The sequence below is a fragment of the Nematolebias whitei genome, chromosome 13 (assembly GCF_014905685.2).
Source record: "Nematolebias whitei isolate Nwh7 chromosome 13, NemWhi1, whole genome shotgun sequence".
Classification (NCBI taxonomy): Eukaryota; Metazoa; Chordata; class Actinopteri; order Cyprinodontiformes; family Rivulidae; genus Nematolebias; species Nematolebias whitei.
Window position 1 is genome coordinate 32,944,682 of NC_056510.1, and position 8,812 is coordinate 32,953,493.

At 46.5% G+C, this 8,812-nt stretch overlaps 1 long non-coding RNA gene across 1 annotated transcript in view; it reads left to right on the forward strand.

Annotated features, from left to right (window-relative positions):
• Positions 1–414: 414 nt before the first annotated feature.
• Positions 415–8,812, forward strand: part of LOC119419299 — a 9,734-nt gene continuing 1,336 nt past the window's right edge. The window contains exons 1-2 of the long non-coding RNA XR_005187252.1: positions 415–533; positions 1,640–1,642. This is a non-coding gene — a long non-coding RNA (uncharacterized LOC119419299). The remainder of the gene's footprint in view (positions 534–1,639; positions 1,643–8,812) is intronic.

Here is an 8,812-nt window from a genome sequence, read left to right on the forward strand (position 1 = left end):
CCGGGTGCAGCCCCCGCAGGTGCAAATCTTAGTGGTAGTAGCAAATATTCAAATGAGAGCTTTGAAGGCCCAAGTCGAGAAGGGTTCCATGTGAACAGCAGTTGAACATGGGTCAGTCGGTCCTAAGGGATGGGCAAACGCCGTTCGGAAGTGCGGCGCGATGGCCTCCGTCGCCCCCGACTGTTCGAAAGGGAGTTGGGTTCAGATCCCCAAACCCGGAGTGGCGGAGATGTGCGCCACGAGGCGTCCAGTGCGGTAATGCAAGTGAACCCAGAGAAGCTGGCGGGAGCCCCAGGGAGACTTCTCTTTTCTTTGTGAAGGGCAGGGCGTCCTAGAATGGGTTCTTCCCAAGAGAGGGGCATGTGCCCTGGAAAACATCACGGTTCCGGCGGCATCCAGTGAGCTCTTGCTAGCCCTTGAAAATCCGGGGGAGACAGTTTAAATCTCACGCCGGGCCGTACCCATATCCGCAGCAGGTCTCCAAGGTGAACAGCCTCTGGCGTTGGAAGAAGGGAGATAAGGGAAGTCGGCAAGTGAGATCCGTAACTTTGGGAGATGGATTGGCTCTATGGGCTGGGTCGGTCGGGCTGGGGTGCGAAGCGAGGCTGTGCACGTGCTGCGACTGGGGGAGTGGTCCCCGATGTTGCCCTCCACATGCCGCCGTTGGAAGGCCGGGTCAAGGCCTGCATCGCGGGCGGTCGACGACACGCCTTGTGCCCGCTGGCGGCCCAGGGTCCAGGTGTCTCACGGCGCAGTGTGTGCACCTGGCTGTGAAGGCGGGCCGGCGGGCAGATGTGATGCAGCGGGTAGCAGCGACTCTGGATGTGCGCCGGGCACTTTCCGGGGATCTCCCCAGCTGTGGTGCCCGCTGGGGTCCTGCATGAGCTGTTACTCCCCCAGGAGTAACTATGACTCTCTTAAGGCCTCTGGGGGAAGGTTGTTCAGTACCGGTCCTGATGGATTGGGAAAATGCGGCTCACCAGACCCTGGGGAGTTCTTTTGGGGGTCCTCGGCCACTAAAAAAAAGGGGGGGGGGAGCAGTGGCATGCTTCCCCCCTGAAGGCTGAGGAGCTGTAGTTACATGGTTGATACCTCCACGTGGTCCCGCTGGTAACGGTTCGCCGGCTAAATTCAACCTGCCAAAGGATGGGTGCACTTGATCAGTTAACCCTGGTACTTTCGGTCACAAACAGTATGCCAGTTTGCTTAGGATTTTTCAGCCAGGACCACCCTTCTGGCTCATCAAAATGGGTGCCAGTGCGGCTAGGGATGGGGTCGACACTGAGAGAGCGAAGCTGTCCTTCCAACGTGTTTGAGGTTGGACACGTTTGGAATTGGCAAACCAACCTCCCCAGTGGGAGGTGGGACCAGCCACTGTGGGTATCGGGTCGGGTCCCCACTGTGACTGTAGCTACGGCTACCAGTCCAATGTTGCGTAGAAAGACCACATCAGTAGCTGTTCAGGTCCAGGAGAGCGACTGGTTTATGCTTCCTGGAGAGCCCTCAGTGGTGGCCGAATTATGGAGGATGCCTCGGCAATAAGGGTAGAGGTTTCCGAAATTGTGCTGGCACCACAACCCGAAGAGGTCGTCGGAGCTCCGAACACACTGCCGGAGGTCATGAGCTATGAATCTCTGAGAGCGTCAACGGACACTCTCAATGAAGTCGGGGTCCTCTTGCCATGGATTGGCTCGGACTGCCCAATGTGTGGTGTACAGGTGAAGGGCATCGTCGTGCTTGGTAAGCATTTTGCTGTCCGGCACGGGGGTGTTACTGCCGTTTACATGTGTCGTGAGTGCGGGAGGTGCAACACCAGCAGGCACTCCATCTCTTGCCATGTGCCCAAGTGCGGTGGGGGTGCAGTGGGGGTGGAGAGGGAGCCGGCTAGCGGGTTCGCTTGCGAATTCTGTGATGCCCGGTTCCCTACGCCTGTTAGTGTCTCTCAGCACAAGCGGCACGTCCATGTAGTGGAGTGGAACGAGAAGAGACTGGCAAGGAGGAAGGTGCCAATGGGGGAGATCAGGGCGACAAAGCTCTGGAGTGTGAACGAGGTGCGGACGCTCATCCAGCTTGTCCATGAGCACGGGGATAAGGTTGCCACGTACCAACTCATAGCGGATGAATTGGGAAATGGCAAGACGGCCGAACAAGTGAGGAGTAAAAGGAGAAACCTGAAGATTGAAGTGGCCGGCGATTGCCCACATGTAGCTGAGGAGGAGGGTTGTGTGATGGTGGGTGACCCTGAACCTCAGACTGATCCGTCTTCGGCACAGTCACCTCAGATCCTGTCAGTTGACAGGATCAGAGTTGCGTTGGAAGGTTGGGGTGACAGAGAAGGTGTCGAAGAGGTGAGGGCAATCGCTGCTTTGGTTAGGGATGTTGATCAGAACCCTCTGCTGATCAAATCCTCAGCGTCAGAAATCATCTCGTTGCGAGTTGGGGGAGTTGAGCGGCCCGGTAGGGCGTGTCCTCCTGTCCGTGAACAGAACCAAGCGAGGGGTTGGGTAAGGCGTCTTGCTCAACGTAGGCATGAGTACCGAGAGTGCCAGTATTGGTATTCGAGGGATCAGGCCAGGGTTGCGGCACAGATCCTCGATGGTGCTGTGAGCCAGGAATGCGCCTTGCTGATGTAACAAATCTACAAACCGTTTCGTGAGAGATGGGAAGTCGGAAGGCAGTTCCACGGGCTTGGGGAGTTTCGGACGGATTTAGTCTCCAATAACCGGGAGTTCTACGAACCCATACTGGCAGCAGAGGTGGTGGAAAACCTAGCCAAAATGTCTAACGGCACGGCCCTGGGCCCGGACAGGGTCAGCAAGAAGGGTTTGCTGAACTGGGATCCTCGGGGTGAGCAACTGGCGTGACTATTCACAACGTGGTTGGTCCGTGGAGTCATTCCCCGGGCCTTCAAAGAATGCAGGATGACATTGCTACCGAAGTCCACTGATCCAGGTGAGCTGCGAGATGTCAACGGGTGGCGCCCAGTGACCATCGGGTCGGTGGTTCTTCGGCTGTTTTCTAGGATTATTGCTATGAGGATGACACGGGCGTGTCCTCTGAATCCTAGGCAGAGGGGTTTCTTGGTCTCTTCGAGTGGTCGCGCAGATAACCTGTTGATTTTGAGCGAGATCATCAGGCGCTCGAGGGTGGACGGGAGCCCTCTAGCAGTCGTCTTTGTTGACTTTACAACGGCCTTTGATTCCATAGCCCATGAACATATCCTGTGTACCTTGGGTGAGCGCCAGGTCGACCCTCACGTTATTGAGTTGATTCACAACTCATATGTGGATTGTGTGACCAGCGTGAACTGTGTGGACGGCCCCACACAGCCTATTCACATTAAGGTAGGTGTTAAGCAGGGGGACCCCTTGTCCCCTTTGCTTTTCAACCTAGCTATGGATACCATTATCCATAGACTCGAACGAACAGCCAGATTCGGGTTACGATGGGGAGATCAGATGATCTTCACGTTGGCATTCGCTGATGATTTGGTTCTGGTGTCAGGGTCGGTGGAGGCAATGAATGGGAGCCTCAGGATTTTGGAGAAATTTTGCCAACTGACGGGGCTGAGCGTTCAGCCCAAGAAGTGCCACGGGTTTTACATGGACAAGGGCGTGGTTAACGGCTGTGAAGCCTGGAGGGTCGGTGGAACCCCCATCCACATGATCCCTCTGGGGGAATCAGTTCGTTATTTAGGTGTCCAGATGGGCCCGGGGCAGGGCATTGTGATTCCTGATCTCATCCGGGAGGTGCGTACGTGGGTAACTCGGATCTCGGAGGCTCCACTGAAGCCCGCACAGCGTCTGCGGTTAATGAACTAATTTGCTCTCCCTCGACTTGTGTACCTAGGTGGGGTGTTGTCGACCAAACTAGCCCTAATTGATGGGTTGGTCTGGAAAGCCGTGAAGCAATGGTTGCATCTGCCCCCGTCGGCGGCGAATGGGCTATTGTATTCACGTGTGCGGGATGGTGGCCTGGGAGTCCTGCGTCTGGAAAGGCTAATCCCATCAATACAGCTGCGGAGACTGTATCAGATGTCCAAGTCACCCGACTATTGGACTCGGACCCTAACGGCAAATGCTATGTCGCAATCGGACTGGGAGAGATTGTGGCTTAAGGCCGGTGGTGATGCAGGTAGTGTGCCTGTAGTGGGTACTGGGGAAACTAACTCGGCCGATGCGGGGAGATCGACGGTCTACCCAGACTGGCGGCGTGGCGAGAGTCTGACATGGGCAGCGCTTGAGGTCCAAGGTGTTTGTGTAGACCAGTTCAGGGGGGACAGAATTAGTAACTCGTGTATTGCCGATCCTACCGCTGTGGGTTTTCGGCAACGCCATTGGATTGCTGGTCTGGCCCTGAGGATGGGGTCTATCCCACCAAGGAGTTCCTGGCTCCTATCTAGCGAAACCACAGCCAAGGGAACAGGCTTGGCAGAATCAGTGGGGAAAGAAGACCCTGTTGAGGTTGACTTTTCCACACATGTGTGGATAGTTCCACGCATGTGTAGAAATCTTGCCACCATGTGTGGAGCATGTTATTGCTCTACTTTATAGTTTGTTTGTTTAGTTTTAAGTTATATTTTCATTTTTGGTATGCACTTAGTCTAAAATATATATTAAAAAAATAATAATTTTTCTAACACTTCCACACGTGTGGTTGGGGAGGAAATTTTCTTCGCACATGGAGGACTCAGCTTTCCACACGTGTGGTGGGAAGGATTTTGAAACTTACAGCTGGTAAAATCTAAAAGCATTATTACATTCTGTGTTCCTTTAGTCTTCATCATTTAAGATAATATGCAAATAATCTAGCTTATTTTTTTAGTGGCACACATGTAATCTCTGCAGGTTTCCTCTGAAAATGCGCTCTGTCTAACTGAAAAAGGGTAAATATTGGAACTTTCAGCTGCAGCTTGACACTTTTCTGCATCTCCAGACCACCCCGAGTCTGAATCTGTGGTTGAAATTGCTCTAGTTCAAAAATATTTTTTTCTTGTTTTTTCAGAGCAAGGTCAGGAAATTCTGACCTGAAAAACGTCACTTTTGGACGGAGGAAATTTGAGCCTTTGGCCAAGGCTTGACACTTTTCCACACCTCTAGACCAACCTGAGTCCCAATATTTGATCAAAATCGCTGTAGCTCAAAGACACGTGTGGTTGGGGAGGATTTTGAAACTTTCACCTGGTAAAATCTAACATGATTATTACAATGTGTTCCTTTAGTCTTAATCATTCAAGATAATAGGAACATAATTTTGTTCATTTTTTTAAAGGCACACATATCATCTTGGCTCAAGTTTCTTTTGGAAATGCACTTAGTGTCTCCCTGACAGCAGTCAGAGGGTGACTGGTGCATGAGGAAACAGTCCATTTTCTGAATAAATGTAACATGTACATCTCAGGACTGGAGTGAAGTTGAAGATTTTCTTCTAAAATGCACAAATATAATGTCTCACTCCAAGTCACTTGTGAATATTAGCAAGACCAGACTCTGTTTATCACAAACTAGAGGTTACAAGCTTTAAAAAAAAAAAAAAAGGTATTGCATTCTGGAATTGAGTCAGGATAACTAGATGAACCTCTGGGATTAATACTGCATTTTTTGTGATAAAAATGTATTTTAGGTGTTAATTACACATTTCAAAACCTGATTTGAGAAACAAGATCTGCTTTTTTCCCTGCAAATTTAGTGTCTCTGCGACGGGCAGAAGACCTACACAGTGATGCCAGTCCCAGGTTTTTGTGACACTTGTGAGTGGCTCTGGCACAGTAAATGCACATGTAAATCTGAGGATTGGAGTAGAGATTACAGATTTTCTTCAAAAATGCACACATAATGTCTCACTCCAAGTCATTTGTGAATATTAGCAAGGCCGGACTCTGTTTATCAGAAACTACAGGTTACAAGCTTTCAAGCAAGTTATTGCATGCTGGAATTGAGTCAAGATAACTAGATGAATTTCTGGGATTAATACTGCACTTATTTTGTGATAAAAACATTTTTTTAGGCTGTAATTAAACACTTCAACTGCTGATTTGGGAAACCTGGTGCAGGTCTGGTGTTTCTCACTTTAACTACTGGCTTATAAACAACCATTACATTTGTGAATTTTGAACTTTAAAGCTGCGTTCCAGATTGCCCATCAAAAACCAGTTTTAATTCTAGTTTTGAAAGTATCAAATTAGCATTGCCATGCTCTCTTAATCAGTGTTTTAAAAGTCAAACCCAAGGATGCAGGCAGGACACTGAATACTCTACATATAAAAGTAAATATTTATTATTAAATAAACATGCTGAAGTGGCAGGAAAACTCGCTTTTTACAGATGATCCCAGGAAACATTTGGAGCGAAATAGACATGAGACAATGACCAGCTGACAAGGAGTGAGGAACACAGACTTAAATACACACACTAATGAAGACGATGACAATCAGCTGGAAATGATGACAGGTGAGAGCAGGAAGAACAGATAGAGGAGACAGGAGGACATCACTAAGACACAACACAGGAGGGAGCCAGACATCAGATGAACACAAACCCTACACATGCATCTCAATATGACTGGGGGAGGGGGGTTTACTTGTGCAGATTAACTTACTCGAGGCTTGTTTCAAACAATGTTTTGTACAATTTGGTAAAAGACTCCCTACTTAATCTGCTACCCCTGTAAACCAACCCCAGATAAGTGGAACAAAATGGATGGATGGTAATAGATTAGTTACATTAAATAACATATAAAACATGCCTCATTCCAATCTCCTCCTGACCCACAGGCAGCTGTTGAAATATTGTAGATTAGGTGTAAAACAGCCTTACAGCAATCTGTTCATTTTCTGTTTACACAGTTAAATACAGAAATGAGTCTTCTCTGACATCATCTTGGATGATTGTAGTTCCAGTAAGAAAAACCACATCTTATCCACATCATTTACTGTATATTCCTGGAGTAAGCAATTACATTTTGCCAACTGCACTAGAATCCTTAAATTGTATTGTAGAAGTGTGAGTTTACCTAAAATTTCATAAAATAGTTTCACATGTCAAGATCACACAACATCGTGCTTTGCATCAAATTGTAGGACAAAGTGCTCTTTATAAAGGTGCCAAGAATTAAGGGTTTGAATCTGTTCTAGGCTGACCCAGTCCTATAAAACTGTTGATTCTTTCAACATGGGTATTATCTGTAATTAACTCCTAACATATCAGGACTGCAGTGTAGTTGACAGATTTTCTTCAAAAATGCACAAATATAATGTATCACTCCAAGTCATTTGTGAAGATTAGCAAGACCATACTCTGTTTATCAGAAACTACAGGTTACAAGCTGGAATTGAGTCAAGATAACTAGATGAATTTCTGGGAATAATATTGCACTTATTTTGTGATGAAAACATATTTTTGAGGCGCTAATTACACACTTCAACAGCTGATTTGGTAAACAAGATCTGCTTGTTTCCCTGCAAATTTAGTGTCACTGCAAAGGTCAGAAGCCAACATACACAGTGATGCCAGTCCCATGTTTTTGATACATTTATGAGTGGATCTGTCACAGTAAATGTGCATGTAAATCTGAGGACTGGAAACGACAGATTTCCTTCAAAAATGTACAAATATAATGTCTCGCTCAAAGTCACTTGTGAATATTAGCAAGATCAGATTCTGTTTATCAAAAAGTACAGGATATAAGCTTTCAAACAAGGTATTGCAAAATGAGATTGAGTCAAGATTACTAGATGTTCCTCTGGGATTATTACTGCACATATAATGAGATTAAAAACATCTTTTTAGGCTGTAATTAAACACTTCAACAGTTAATTTGGGAAACCTGGTTCAAGTTTGGTGTTTCTCACTTTAAGTACTGGCTTATAAACAACTATAATATTTGTGAATTTTGAACTAAATCTTAAAGCTGCGTTCCAGATTGTCCATCAAAACCAGTTTTAATACTAGTTTGGAAAGTGTCAAATTATCATTGCCATGCTCTCATAATCAGTGTTTGAAAAGTTGAACCCAATGATGCAGGCAGACACTGAATACTCCACATGTAAAAAAGTAAATATTATTTATTAAATAAACATGCTGACATGGCAGGAAAACTCACTTTTTACAGAAGATCCCAGGAAACACAGGGAGCGAGGTAGACATGAAGAGACAATGACCAGCTGACAAGGAGTGAGGAACACAGACTTAAATACACACACTAATGAGGACAATGACAATCAGCTGGGAATGATGACAGGTGAGAGCAGGAAGAACAGATTAAGAGGAGACAGGAGGACAAGACTAAGACACAACACAAGAGGGAGCCAGATAGCAGATAAACACAAACCCTACACATGCATTGAAATGCATGACTGGAGGAGGGGGTTTACTTGTGCAGATTAATTTACTGAAGGCTACAATGTTTTGTATAATTTGGTAACAGACTCCCTACTTAATCTGCTTCCCCTGCAAACCAACCCCAGATAAGCAGAAGAAATTAGATGGATGGATGGATGGATGGATGGATGGATGGATGGATGGATGGATGTTAATAGATTAATTATGTAGATGAACATATGCATGAGATATATTCATAATATTAAACGGATTCTTTCATTTTTCTGGACTGTATATAACGTGCATTGAATTTACAAAAATGTATCGTGAGACGTTATTTATCTTTGACCCATCAAAATGAATGTGGTAATTTATTTACAGAATCAAAGTTTAACATCAAACATTTACATTAATTTGGCACATTGAAAAATAACAACATGGCTAATTTTAGCAAGCTGTACAAGTGATTGATTATCCACACGGCGGTGGATGAG